At 35.7% G+C, this 15,912-nt stretch overlaps 1 pseudogene; it reads left to right on the top strand.

Annotated features, from left to right (window-relative positions):
- The first annotated feature begins 6,920 nt into the window (after nt 1-6,920).
- LOC143643692 (matrin-3 pseudogene) lies at nt 6,921-9,598 on the top strand (annotated as a pseudogene).
- Nucleotides 9,599-15,912: the final 6,314 nt, after the last annotated feature.

Below are 15,912 nucleotides of genomic sequence, written 5' to 3'. Positions count from 1 at the left end.
AAATCTTTTTCTTTGTACCAACTTATCTTAAGTAAGAGTTTTACAGAGACATTCATGTAAGACTTTGGCTAGCATCAATGGATCTGTTTCATTAAGCAAATCAAGAAAACTATACTAGCTTGATATCAATTATTAATGCATTTCATATGACTCACAGACCTCTTCAATGCAATTCAGGCAAAAGATTACAAAACAGATTGCCCTTGAACCACATTCTCAAGGTCAAAACCCTTGGATTTAATTTAAGCCAACAGGGGGAGTAGGTTTTACTTAGGGACTCTGGACCAAATCTCAGAAGCATGGATCTAAATACAGAATCATGTAAGAATGTTCCCTGAATGGGCAAAATGATATGATGGATATGCATACTCTGAATGGATAGCTGCAGGAAATGATCAAAAGTAGATAAAGCCATCTGCCACTAGTAAATTTGATAGTTGTCCAACTATATTGCATTATGAATGATGATAAGGAAAAGGATACTGGAGATGTCTTTCTCTTATTTTAATAAATATGCATTAAAATACATATCCCTAAGAAAAAAATGGAACCAGATTTTCCTAAAACTCTCAAATGATTCGAAATAATATTCATCTACAAAGGACATCAAGTATGAGCAAAAGAAAAATTCAATGAGCTTCCTTCTTCCAAAAAAAAGTTTCAGGTTAATTAGGGCTTGCCTCTTCTAGGTACTTTTCAAAATATCTGTGTTTTTCATACCTTTAGGGACAAAATTCATTAACTTTAATTTGTTTGGGTACATCCATGGCAAAAAGTTTTGGAAAGTTATAATCATATCTGTGGAGATGGGATAACGGTATGAAAATGATTCTCCCATGTACTTCTGCTTAAATTTCACCCCAAATGATAAGAGATCTAAATCATTAGTAAACCTGATTACTATACCTCCATTTTTTTTAATCTAAGGGAACACCCAAGAAATAAAAATCCAACACAAAGGCATTGTTTCTAGAGTGTAATTACATTATATTCAGCTTTATTGAAATAAATATCGTCTGGCGCTCTCTCACATTTTGTTGATACCAGAATGAGCATCTGAATTTGAATAATGCCTAATAATGATTTATTCATTCTAAAAATATTCATTGAGTATTAAGAATTTGCATTTGGTTCTGGGAATGCCCTTTCAACGATCTCACAAGCTACTTGGGAAATAGATACATTAGGACAATTACAAATCATTATGGGTAAAATTAGACAAGTTCAATAAAACCCAGCCTGGGAGACAAAGTGTCCAAAAAGGATTTAGGAGGTGATGTGTCTTAATATTTTTTTAAAAATTGGGCTTTGTGAAGTTGATGGCATCCCAGTAGACTTGGGTGGGAAGTGAAAATGGTATATGTGGGGAGCACTTTCGCCAGAGAGGGCATCTTGGTGAAATAGATGAAAAAGGGGGAAAGGATGTTGTACATGGAAAGTTACAGGAGTTTTACAAAGTCATCTGAAGTTGAAAGATGTCATATAGGGCATCATTAAATTAATGACTTCTCCCAATATAATGGGAGACATGTATTCAGGCACCATTTGCCAACCCAACAGATTTTCTTCATGTTTGCTCTTATATCTTAAACACTGAGCAGGTAGTTTTGTAACCATAAATTCACCAGGTTTATTGTAATTAACAGAAATATTAGTTATCACATGTATTTATTAATTTAAGGATATCAAGAGAAATTTCCTTTTTGTGGACACCCTTCCAAATCCCAGTATTTCCCAAGCAATTTTAACAGTGCTGAAGATTGCATCCTTGGACAACTTTTCCTCCAAGTGAAGAACTGTTCCCTCTTCCCAAGTACTCATAGCAATAAAAGGAGTGGATACTCATTGAATACACCGAATGTGTTTAGCATATTATAATTTATGAATGACTTTCATTTACATGGTCACATTTATTCTTTATAATTATTCTTTAAAATGAAAGTTTTGTTCCAACTGTATTGAGTAGAAAAATGCAACAATTAATTTCTTGAACTATTGCAACCAGTGATGAGGAAGCAATCTGTGTTAGAGCAGTACTTCTCACAAGTTCAAGTCTTGCTAAAACACGGATTCTGATTCAACAGATTCTGATTCAGTAAGTCTTGAGTGGAGCCCAAGATTCTAACAAGTTTCCAGGGTTGCTTGGACCTGGAACGTACATGGAGTATCAATGGCTTCTTAGGTTCTGGAATCTGGAGTCAGCTGACCTGGTTTTGGATTCTGATTCGGCTAATTATCATCAGTGTAGCTCTTAGTCCCTAAACTTTAATAAACTTCGGTTTCCTAATTACAAATAAGGGTTTATAGAAGGTGATCTCTATCACCTCTTTGACTTTTAAAATTCCAGGACTTTTTAATTAGTTTGTTTATTTTTAAAAAGTTTGTTCACTTTTCCTTGATTTCCCCCACCCTAAGATTTTCCATTATATCAAAGCTAAATGGTTTATAATGAATTGGAAAGAAAATACACCAATAAATATACGGAAATATGCCCCTTTCTGCAAGTTTCTATCTTCATATATTTAAAGAGGTTTTTTTTTGTTTGTTTTTTTCCTTAAATGAGGAATAGGTGTTAAATTGTATATACATTTGTTTAAATAATTGTATTAATAGGTCATGATTATTTTGTTTTCATAGTATTCCTTGAAATTTACATAAGATACTCCCCAACAACGTGACAGGTATGTATTTATTTACATTCCTGTGTGAGCAGTCTTTCAATTGAAAGGATCATTTAAATGTCTTGCAAATGTTGCCCTCTGGTGGAAGTCTATGTTAATACCTTAGAAGCAATTATGCTCTTTATGTAATTAAAACTACCTGTTTTCTTTTCCTTTCTTTTGCATGTTTGTTCTATCAAAATCCACATGGAAAAATAAAAAGTGTCTTTAGGAGTCATGCATTTACAACTTCCTGACAGAGTGCTGAATGTCTTCAGAAATAAGCTGATGGAGAATTCCCCAGATAACCAGAGTTATAAGGAAACTTCACTGTGTAAGATTTAGAGAGGAGTAGTAATCATTTAATCAAGAATTAAAGATTCTAATACCAATAGAATAAATCATATTAATTTTACAAATACTTTGAAATAGTAATATAAGTTCCATAAGTTTTCTTCCCTACCATTGGAAAAATATTTTAAAGGCATCACATTTAAGGCTATGCACAAATCACTGCTAGGATGCTTTTAAGGCAAATTTATTAAAAAAAATATGTCCTGGGCGAGCCATGGTGGCTCAGCAGGCAGGGTTCTCACCTGCTATGCCAGAGACCAGGGTTTGATTCCCGATGCCTGCCCATGCAAAAAAACAAAATATATGTATATATGTCTTGGTATCTAATTCTGAAGCTGATTCATTATTTCAACAAGTATTCATTCAATAGATAATTGCACCTACTGTGGGATAGTCTTTTTCTGGGGTATAGTAAATTGAGTAAGGCAGCGCAGTTACGTAGCATTTTATAGTAGGTATAGATGCACATTCATGAAGAGAAAACTGCTTTAAAACCTGTTTGACAGTATGGCTTTATTTTACCTAGAACTCCTAAATCAGTTTTCACTTTAATAATTACACACTTCTTTCAGTTTCAGGCTATACAAATAAGCTTGAGATTTCATCTGTGGCTTTTTCTTATCGAGGGTTTTTAAGTGGAGAGTTTTCAGTTCAGCTCTATTTGACTTTACTTCACAGGGTTAGCCTCAGAGACATTTCCAAGAAATTATTATTATACAATTTCTTGAAAGCCAGAGAAAGAAGAAGTAATTTAGTTTGTCTTGAGAACCACAGCTGTGTACATAACCCAATATGCTGCACTGCTATATTTAATGGCATAGTATAAGATGTCTTTTGATTTCTCTATGATTTGTCTGTTGGAAAACCAGAAGCAGGGAATTTTAAAGAAATGCATGTTGTTACCTTAAGTTTCTGTTTTAACCACTAACATTTCATGTATGTAATCATATATACAAAGTGTTCTTTGTGTGTACATCTACTATGTATTTGAATTTATCATTAGAGTGATTTATATATCATATTACAGCCTTTTTTTCCCTACACCCAAAGAGAAAAAAATCCTTATCATTACACACCATTACACCTTGGCAAAATCCATATTTAAAAATGAAGGGTAATCACATACTGCTTTTCCAATGTCAGATAAATATTTTTAATTTTGAATTCCACACAATGCACATAGAGTAACATGGTTAATGACAGAAGGACTTTGAAATTATTATCCTCTCTCAATTCTTAAAACAAAAATAAAAACACAAAATCCAATTTTTTTTAAAGTAAAAAATGTAAAGTGAGTGAGGGGTATGGGATGTATGAGTTCTTTTTTTTTCTTTCTTTTTATTTTTTTTGTGGAGTGATGCAAGTATTCTAAAAATGATCATGGTGAAGAGTACACAACTATAAGACGATATTGTGGTCGACTGATTGTACAATATGGTTGTAATGCATGTGTGGGGATATTTCTCAATAAAAATATTTTAAAAAGGAGAGGTCATCACTACCCTCATTGATCCATAGTAGTTTCTTTCATTTGAGATACTGGCCATTTGTATCTTGTCTCTTCTTTTTGGTTTGCTCAGCTACAGATTTTATCAGTTTAATTGAACTTCTTAAAGAATTAGCTTTTGGTTTCATTGATTTTCTCTATTATTTTTATGTTTTCAATTTGGATTTTTTTTTCTTTTTCCTGACTTGCTTCCTACATCTTAAGATTTTTTTCCATCCCAAACACTTCTCGGTCTGTTTTTCTCTCTATCCTCTATCCAATCCCTGTTTGTTTTTTCTTTATAAACTTTATATAGATTTTATATACAAGCTTAAATGTGGTCATAAATGCTTAATTTTTTGAAGTGAAATATTAGCTTTCCTTGAATTTCTTTTTGGGGAACCTTCCTCCATATATATCCTCACCCCCATCCCCACTAGACAGCATGTTACATATTTGTAACCTTCCATCCTGCTCTCTGTAATTAAATGACCATGTGCTTATAAGCATATACACAAATGAAGACACACAAAATACAGAGTATTCTGTCATTGTTTTACAAAATTGGATTGCCCTATCTAATCTTCTGTAACTTGTTTTTCTCTAACACAAAGCTTTCTCATGGAAATCTCTCCAGTTCATTCTTCTGGATGGCTGAATCATAGTTCATGATGGTATAATAATGTATTCAACCATTTCCCTCTAGGTGGGCATTTATAATTTCCAGTTTTTTCTTTCCCACTGTGAACACAACTCTGTACATACAACAAAAATGTAAAGTGAAAGCATAAAGGAAGATTGGGAAAAAATATAAAACTTAAAAACAGTTGCAACTTGTAAAAAGAATAAAAGGAAAAACAGTTTCAATATGAATGAGGCCAAGGCAAAGGTCATCATGATTTAAGGTATTTTAGAGGTAAATATATGATAAATGATAAATAAATGAAATCTTACCTGATTAAGATATCTTTCTCTGGGCCATATAGGGATCCTATTTTGCGCCCCTTATTTTGACTGTCCTCTGGGGACCACTCATTCGTTTGTCACTCCAGTTTGTGGAATGTTATCTTCCTTGAAAAAAGGATTATAAAATTATTGAAATACCTGGGGATTTTCTCTTTAAATTCTTCAGGTTGCTTTCTAAGCTATTTATTCTGTCAGAGGCAGGATCGGACTCTAACAGAGTGGGGAATTTCAGTCCTATGATAAAGTTTTATATTCGAAAGCAAAGCTCTGTATATTAATTTGACAATAAGGAAGAATATTTAAATCTGAAGTATTTCACTGCTGTAAGCACACTCTAATCGTAATTTTGGAGGAGCAACAACAACTACAAGGTAATGCAATAGACAGTAAAACCAAACAGCGCAATAGTAACTGTTTTCTAACTGCTGCCCTCTAGTGGTAAAAGGAGAAAAAGAGTTCTTTGATTTAAAAGGCCAGTCTACAGCAGGTGGCTTTAAATTATCCATTTGAAAGTTGCAGTAAATGTTTCAAATACTAATAATGTTATTTGTGTTTTCTCTCAGTACAAAGAAAAGGATACTGATAGTTATTGAAAGAATGTGCCACCACTTACCCATTTTTATTGCTTGCATATGGGGTTATAACAATGTAAAGACACCGTTATGTTGTGCTGAGTGGGTGGTCTTTATTATGTAGAATGGGGCAGCCTTGGCCATTCATTGGAGTTCCTTGATATTGAATGCAAATCCTTTCAGTTATTTATTGCAGAGAAAGAGTCAGAGACCAGAGTAAACCACACCTCAAACCTGCTGCCTAACTATTCTGACATTAGAAATGTTGAACAAGTGGGGCAGGGCTCTCCGTGGCTCTTGGCTGGCCTTTCCCCTGCAGCCTCTGCCCAGAAAGGAATCCCTCACCATAGCTCCAGAAACATGTAAGGAACTAGTTATGGATTTTGGGAGATGCAACCCTGGCTGATTTAAAGGAGGGCATCCTTGGCTTCCTCCTGAAAAGAGGAAATAGTGACAGGCGGGCAGTCTTTATGTGGAGTTTTCACGTGCCCTGATCTGAATGAGAAACCTGCCTTCATGGGTATCTCAGATGTCTGACAGACATGTGTGACACCAAGATAAGTAAAGATAGCACATTACATTAAGTTCCACCATCTCTTTGTGCTCCTCTGGGCTATGACAATTTTGAGAAGGAGTGGTCCATTAGGTTGGGGTTGTGGCTTCGTTGGAAGACGAACAGATGTACAGTGCCATTCTCATCACATATCAAGGAGTTGTCTGCTGGTTCTCAGCCTGAACAAGATTCTACAGTTCTTATTGAAACTTTCTCTTGGCATTACCATTTTTTGAGGCAAAGTTAACCTAGCTTTCTAGTGTGAGCTTTCTTTTCGGCCATCTTAAAATAATTTTTTAATCTATAAACTAGGCATGAGATAGTATTAAATGTCCAAGTCATTGCAACAGTCATGTCTCAGTAGGGATTCTCAGGCTCAAGGGCATGACCTGTTTGCAGCAGGAATAGGCTTTCCTGCTAGTGCTATCTGAGTCTTTAAGTATGGCAGCTTCTCCTGGAAGGATGAACCAGGGTAGTGCACGTCTTGCTAGTTTAATGAATCTTAGAAGGAGTTTTTCATTGACTCAACAGGGAGCTCATAGTACACTGTCTTCTGCCTGTAAGTTTCAGTGTATATTTAACTTTAGAGTAGAGGTCCACTCCCTTTGTCTTCTCAACAATGTGGAGATGCAGACTAGGCCAGTAACATTTTGGCCAGCTTTGGTTGGTCTGCTAGAGATTTAGATGAACTGATTATTATCTAGAGGATAAGATTACACCTGAGAATTTGCCCCAAATCCTTCTACAGCTTAAAAGGAGGATATCTGAAGAAGGACCTACATTCAGTTGTGGTAGAAATGGCAGATCTGCTACACACAAGCCACCATACACTGTGCTTAGGGATGACTGGGAAGAAAAAATAGGCACTTTAGAAAAGATAGTTTTGATGATTATGGTCCTGGTCTCAACCCAGTGCTTAATTATGACCATGGAAGTCTTTCTCAAGAATCTGGTTATTATGACAGAATGGACTATGAAGATGACAGATTAAGAGATGGAGAAAGGTATAGGGATGATTTGTTTTTAGTGCGACCTTGCATAACTACCATAAATTTGACAGTGAGAATGAGAGAATGGGACATCATCCTAGCCCCTTTCAAGAGAGATCCCTCTTTGAGAAAAAGAGAGGTGCTCCTCCAAGTAGCAATATTGAAGACTTCCATGGATGCTTACCAAAGGGTTATCCCCATCTGTGCTTGTTATTAGAATGATTTGCCAGTTTATTCTAATAAGGAGTGGAATCAACATATCAATACAGCAAGTCACAGTCATCGATGCCGGCTTCTTCTTGAAATCTACGCAGAATGGAATCCTGACAATGATAGAGGACATACAATGGGGGATCCATTCATGTGGCAGCAATCTACAAACCCATTACCAGGAATTCTGGGACCTCCACTTCCCTCATTTCATCTTGGGGGAACAGCAGTTGAACCAAGAGGAAATCTGTGTGCTGGAAATGGAAACCTGCAAGGGCCAAGACACATGCAAAAAGGCAGACTGGAAACTAGCAGAGCTGTTCACATCATGGATTTTCAGTGAGGGAAAAACCTGAGGTACCAACTGTTACAACTGGTGGAATTATTTGTGATTATTTCAAATTACTGATTCTAAATAAAATTAATGAGGCATTTATTGAAATGACAACCACAGAAGATGCTCAGGCTGCAGGTGAGTTTTATAGAACCACACCAGCATTAGTATTTGGCAAGCCAGTGAAAGTTCCTTTGCCCCAGAAGTATAAAAGAATAAAGAAACCTGATGGGAAGCTAGGTCAAAACTTTCATCAAAAGCAAGAGCTCGGATATGTGATACATCTCAGCAGTGCCTCATTCTGACTGTTCTGACAGTGCTGTCCTCAAACTTGCTGAGCCCTATGGGAAAATAAAGAATTATATACTGATGAGAATTAAAAGTCAGGCCTTTATTGAGATGGAGACCAGAGAAGATGCAATAGCAATTGTTGATCACTGTTTGAAAAATGCCCTTTGGTTTCAGGGCAGTTGTGTAAAGATTGATCTGTCTGAGAAATATAAAAAACTGGTACTGGGGATTCCCAATAGAGGCAGTGACTTACTGAAAAAAGATAAATCCCCCCCAAAAGATCTTATTTTCCTGATGGCAAAGAATCTCCAAGTGATAAGAAATCCCAAACTGGTGGTTCCCAGAAGACAGAGACTACAGGTAAAGGCAAAGAACAAGAAGAGAAGTCAGGTGAAGATGGAGAGAAAGATATAAACGATGACCAGACAAACCAAGAACCTAACATTCTCTTGAATCTGAAGATGAGCTAACTGTAGATGAAGAAGCAGCAACAGCACTGTGAGAAAGTGGGAATTCAGTGGAAGATGAGACCAGTCTTGAAAATTTAGGTGATCTGGCACTGAAGGGAAAGATAAGTCTTCAGACAAAGCTGTGAAAAAAATAGGCAAACATGAGTTCTTCAGCAGCAGCAAAGAAAAAGCTTAAAAGGTGTTGTTCCCCAAGGAATATGGAAGGTTTTGTCACTCTAGACTGGTGATGTGGAAGAGTTGGAACATCAGAAACTTCATGAATCGGGCATGGCATTTCAATCTGGTGACAAAAATGATGACAGTTTGATTGAAATTAAGGTGGATAAGATGGAAGAACTTGATCAAGAAAATGAAGCAGCACTGGAAAATGGAATTAAAAAGAGGAAATACAGAACTAGGGGCTGAATCTGCTGAGAGTGCTGATGATCCCAACGAAGATGGGAAGTGGAAATGCAGATGGCTAAAGTGATGAAAACAAGGAAGACTCTACAAGCCCAGATGAGCACGGAGTTGGACAGTATCAGCCCAAGGTCCCTGCTGGTACAGACTATGTGGTACCTAAAACAGGGTTTTGCTGTAAGCTGTGTTCAGTCTTTTATACAAATGAAAAAGTTTGAAAGAATCCTCATTGCAGCAGCATTCCTCATTATCTGAAATTGAAGAAATTTCTCAATAAACTGGCAGAAGAATGCAGGCAGAAGAGGGAAGCTTAAGATATTCAAGAAACTTAACGATTTAAAAGAAGATAATGGTTCTTTGTTCTTAATATTAACCTTTTTAAAATACAGTACTGATGAAAAAATATTGTACTCTTTTGTTTTAGTGGAAAAATTATAGATATCTGTTCATGCATTTAAGTGTTAGAATATATATGGGTAAGTTAATGGAGATAGTTTTTGTTTTATCAGAATGGCAACAGACAGAAGTACTTTGTAGAGACTGGCTCCATAAGCTATTTAAGATAACTTGCCCCACTAAGAAAAAATGTAGAAACATTCGAAGAAATTAAATTTAGTAGTTCCAAAATCACTTCAAAGTAATGTCAAAAACTTTGGATTCCATTCAATAAAGAACAAAATCAATTGCATTTTTATTATTACTTTTATCTGAAACATTCCACATTTTAATCTGAATCTTGCAGACATTTTATTTGGATTTTGAAGCTTCACTGAATTTCATTTTTGTAGAACTTCGTTAATGTGAGATCAGCAATTAAGATGCAGGTACAGTTTTCTCTGAATGTCATGTTGTTCTTTAGGTAATAAGAAATGTTAGGTAATTGGCTTTAGATTTTGTAATTTTTCCCCTACTTTCCTGCTAGATTTCATATTCTAGTAGTCAATATATTTTCAGTGAAATGTAAAGAATATTCCCCTTCTCTTAAATCAGTATTTATTTCTTGTCAATTGAATGCTGGAACCGTCATACATCTCCGGTATAAGCAAAATTTGAATTTTGAAATGTGTAGACCATCTCTTCATATTTCAAGATATAATTTTACATTTCTGCAGGTAAAAAATTTTTGTAATAATTCTAGATGGATGCTTCTAATACATGTACCTGCACATGTGACCTTTGTGAAAAGAAATTTTCATGTATAATCTGTGTTTACTTGTAACTTTCTGCTTATATCTGCGGAGTCAAGTTACTTAAGTGAATACAAATAAAAAACCTAGGCCATATTCATTGGTTTTACGTGTTTGGAATGATTAAAGAAAAGAAATGGTGAAAAAATGATTCCCTTTACATTAACTTTAAATCCAGTTTGAGTTTGGGTTTGCATTGCTTGCCACTGAAGGGCATCTTGATATATCGCCTGAAAAGTATTGAATGGGTGGATAAACATATAGATGGAAGAAGGATGGGTAGATGGATTCAAGGTTTAGGATATATATTTCAAACCCTGGGAAGGGAGAAGGATTATAAGAGTAATCACAGGACAGAATATTAAAAAGGCAGAATAGGTTTGGACTAAAGAAGACCTTGAATTTAAGTTAACTCATTTAAATTTTTTTTTTTTGGCTTTTAAAGAGGGGAATTTAATAAGTTGCTAGTTTACAGTTTTAAGGCCGAGAAAATGTCCCAATTAAAACAAGTCTATAGAAATGTCCAATCAAAGGCATCCAAGGACAGATACCTTGGTTCAAGAAGGCTGATGAAGTTCAGGGTTTCTCTCTCAAGTGAGAAGGCACATGGCAAACACAGTCAGGGTTCCTCTCTCATCTGGAAGGGCACATGGTGAACATGGCATCATCTGCTAGGTTCTTCTCCTGGCTTCCTGTTGCATGAAGCTCCCCGGGAGACATTTTCCTTCTTCATCTCCAAAGGTCACTGGCTGGTGGACTCTGCTTCTCGTGGCTATGTCATTCTGCTCTGCTCTCTCTGAATCTCCCATTCTCCAAAATGTTTCCTCTTTTAAGGACTCCAATAAACCAATCAAGACCCACCCAAATGGGTGGAGACATGTCATCACCTAATCCAGTTTAACAACCACTCTTGACTAAATCACATCATCCAGGGAGATGATCTGATTACAGTTTCAAACATACAATATTGAATAGGGATTATTCTACCTTTATGAAATGGGATTTTGATTAAAACATGGCTTTTCTAAGGGGCGTACTTCCTTTCAAATCAGCACAACCACAGAATCACTTTTTGTTATTTCACAGAACATCTATCAGCATACACATAACAAGTATGTTATAGAATATGTTTATGGAAACACTGTCCTAAACATTTCATTAGTTTAATATTATTTCCTATCTTTCTTCCAGGTCCAGTTACTTCTTCCTCTATAATATATCTAGAATCCATTTAGTTTCCTAAAGACATCGTCACTCATTTTAATTATTATGATAGCCTGTAAGATGATTTCTACAATTTTACTCTCGATTCAATTTTCCTCACTGGAGCCAGAGTTCCTTAAAAATATGTGTTTGCATGTGTGTGTGAATGTGCCATAGTCATAATTAAACCCCTTGCTTCCCATCATACTTTGGATAGAATGCAAAAAGCACTAATCTGTCCTAAAAAGTCTTTGAAAGACTCCTCTTGCCACTCTCCTCTCACTACATTACTAAAAGACCATCTGGAGTTCATAAACCATGTGATGCTTTTTCCCACTTCAGGGTCTCACCACAAAATGATTCCTTTGTTAAAAACATCACTTTTTTTTTTTGTCTTTCCAACTGTTTCTTATTTATAATATATCAGATTAAATGTCGTATATCAGAAAGCCCTCTCTGAACTTCAACCTAACTTAGGACACACAGTGTGCCAATAGACAATTCCAATAAAAGAAAATCACAGCACTGGAAAATCAATACAGCAGATTGAAACTAAAGTTTTGTTACAGAAGACAGTGTTAGTGGAAGGGAGAAGTGAGTTAGACAAACCATCATGTGCTGATCAGAGTCCCACCTCACACAAAATCACACATGCAGATATAGAGATGGTGGAGCCTCACTGGGCTAAGACAAAAACTCACACTGCATTCATAGAAACTGGACTGCTTTCATCATAGAGTTATGTAATTAATTAGTTATGTAAACGGATTTTGGGAGCATAGCTCTCATGATTTATAATGGATTTTTCTTTTTTTTTTTTTCTTATGAATCTGTCCTCTTTACTTGATTGCTTTGCTCATCATTGGCCAAGGCTCATCAGTAGCCTTGTCTAATAATAATTGGTAAACAAATTGAACTTCCTACCAGATTTAGGTCTCCCACAAAGTCACAGAGACCTCTTCTTTTCCTTTATTACATGCATAACATTTATTTTGGTATTAAATTGTTAAATGTGTTGCCTAACTAGACTAAGTAAGTGAAAGCAAAAACCTTATTTATTTTGATTAACTCTATATTTCTATTGAGCAGCAGACTGCTTCAATAAAGATTTGTGAACTGAATGAGCTCACAAATATTTCTGTCATGTCTAAGGAAAGTTAGAAAAAACTGCACGTATATTACTTCTCATGATTATCTTTCCTGTCAAGTGAACATTTATTTTATGTTCACATTACATCTAAATCACACAAAAATAGTATCTCTGGGCAGGCCATGATGGCTCAGCAGAGTTCTTGCCTGCCATACCGGTGACCCGGGACCGATTCCCAGTTACTGCCCAAGCCAAAAAAAAAAAGTAGTATCTCTATCACATTCCTTGCCAAAAAAACAAAAAAAGAAAAGAAAACATTGAATTCATTTAAATTTTGATTCAACATTTATATGTTATGACCATGTGCCAGATCTGTTACTAGGTGCCATGAAAACAGAGATAAATAAGACACAGCTCTTGATCTCAGAGAGGTTAGATTTTTTTTTTGTCTTTATTTTTCTCCTCATCTGTCCATATATTAGATAAAGAGAGTCTCAGTCACAAGGTTTTCATAATCACATGGTCACTCTGTAAAATATATATAATTATACAATCATCTTCAAGAATCAAGACTAATGGATTACAGTGCAACAGTTTAAGGTATTTCCTTCTAGCTATTTGAATACACTGAAAACTAAAAAGAGATATCTATAACATGCATAAGAATAGCCTCCAAAATGACCTCTTGACTCTATTTGAAATCTCTCAGCCACTGAAACTTTATTTTGATTCATTTCTCTTCTGCCTTTTGATGAAGAAAGATTTCTCAATCCCACAATGCCAGGGCCAGGCTCATCCCCAGGAGTCATGTGCCATGTTACCAGGGAGATTTACAACTCTGTCCCCAGGAGTCATGTCCCCTGTTGGGGAGAGGGCAGTGAGTTTACCTGCAGAGCTGGCTTAGAGAGAGAGGCCATATCTGTGCAGAAAAGGGGTTCTCTGAGGTTGACGCTTAGGCATAATTAAAACTAGACTTAGCTTCTAGGTTCATAAGGGCAAGATCCAAGATTGAGGATTTGATTTTTTAAATTGGTAGTACACAATGCTTGCAAGAATATCAGGGATTCTTCAGGTGAGGAAGTTTAATATTTCTACCTTTTCCACAATACCTCAAGGGGACTTTGCAAGTACTTTTTTATCATTGGGGCATCACACTACTCTGTACAAATCAATAAGAACTCGCTCCCTATTTAAATTTCCATGTAATTATGGTGTTTGAATAAACTGACCATACAAAGTAAATTAGATGGTGTGCAACAGATAATATAAACTTTGCATCAAATAAATATATTTTCCTTTGGTCTCACCCAGAAGCTAAAGTTTTAAAATACAGTCAATATCCTTTGCTACAGCTTATAACTTGTCAACCCTTAACCAAAACCATTCCTAACAATCCTAAAGAATACCTAGGGCATTATATAAGATACTACAAAAGTTCCATGTACTAGGGTTGTACATGGGTCCCTGGACTAGGTAAGTCCTGAAATACAGAGGGGTCAGCCTCTCCAGAATATCAACTAGTTCCATCCCCCTTCTCATATTATCGACAGCCCCTTTCAACATGAAAAAGTTGGAATGGACATAGCCCAAATAATCCTAAAGAGTGGGAAAAAGATCAAAGTTGATGGTGGAGTTATATACAGGGTTTAACAAACAAGTATGATTGCTAAGTCATTATATTGATATTTCTTTTAGTTTCCAGTATTTTTAAAAAGCTAGAAGTAAAAGCCTAAAATTGTGGAATTGTAACCCATACTAAACTCTGAAATCTGTTCTACAACTAATTGTTGTGGTGTGCTTTTTTGTATATATGTTATTTTTCACAAAAAAGAAAAAAAGTCAATTGTGATGATAAAAAAAAAAAAAAAAAAAAGAAATACAGTCAATATCATCCTTTACCCTGTGGTCTGATTTACCTTAGTCCTATCCAGATCAGCTTCATTCATATCTCTAGTTGAAGTCTGATTTTTCCCCCAGCTTCTTAAATGGTTGCTATATGGGGTAATGATGACTTTCATAGCTGCAGAACACTAGTTTGTTACTAGTTTAGTGTTCCAATCCATGAAAATTCCTTCCATTTATTTAGGTTTTCTTTGATTTCTTTCTTTCTTCTTTTTTTTTTTAACTTTTTTTATTCTATAGTATAACATTTATACAAAGCAAAGAAATAAAAAAGCAATAGTTTTCAAAGCACTCTTCAACAACAGAACAGATCCTAGAGTTTATCATGGGCTACCATACGATCCTCTCATAGTTTTCCTTCTAGCTGCTCCAGAATATAGGAGGCTAGAGGGCTTAAATATTTTTTTATCATTACAATCAATTTTTTTCCTTCTTTTTTTTGTGAAAAATAATATATATGCAAAGAAACCTCTAAATTTCAAAGCACAGTACCACAATTAGTTGTAGAAAATATTTCAGAGTTTGACATGGGTTCCAATTTCACAATTTTAGGTTTTTACTTCTAGCGGCTCTATAATACTGGAGACTAAAAGATATCAATTTAATGATTCAGAATTCAGATCCATTTGTTAAATCCTATCTTCTATGTATAACTCCAGAGGTATGAAAAGATCATCCATACCTCTTTCCATATCTCTTTGATCTTTCCATACCTCTCTTCAGGAACGTTTGGGCTATGGCAATTCTAAATTTTTGATATTGGAAGGATCGGTCACTAATACGGGGTGAGGAGATGAAACTATCTGATGTTCTGGAGAGGCTGGGCTAGGTATCAGGATTTATCTGGACCAGAGACCCATCTAGAGGTTGTAGGTTTCTGGAAAGTTACTCTAGTGCATGGAACCCTTGTGGGATCTTATATATTGCCTTAGGTGTTCTTTAGGATTGGCTGGAATCAGGTCCTGGTTGGGGGTTGGCAGGTTCTGATAGGTAGCAAGGTCTAACTAAAGCTTGCATAAGAGCAACCCCAGAGTAGCCTCTCAGCTCTATTTGAACTCTCTCTGCCACTGATACTTTATTAATTACACTTTTTTCCCCTACTTTTGGGCAGAATGGAATGTTGATCCCACAGTGCCAGGTCTGGATTCATCCCTGGGAGTCATCTCCCACGTTGCCAGTGAGACTTTCACCCTTGGATGTCTTGTCCTACATAGGGGGGAAGGCAATGATTTCACTTGCAGAGTTG

This window comes from Tamandua tetradactyla, chromosome 8 (assembly GCF_023851605.1).
Source record: "Tamandua tetradactyla isolate mTamTet1 chromosome 8, mTamTet1.pri, whole genome shotgun sequence".
In the NCBI taxonomy this organism is placed as follows: Eukaryota; Metazoa; Chordata; class Mammalia; order Pilosa; family Myrmecophagidae; genus Tamandua; species Tamandua tetradactyla.
This window is presented reverse-complemented; position numbering and strand designations above follow the sequence as displayed.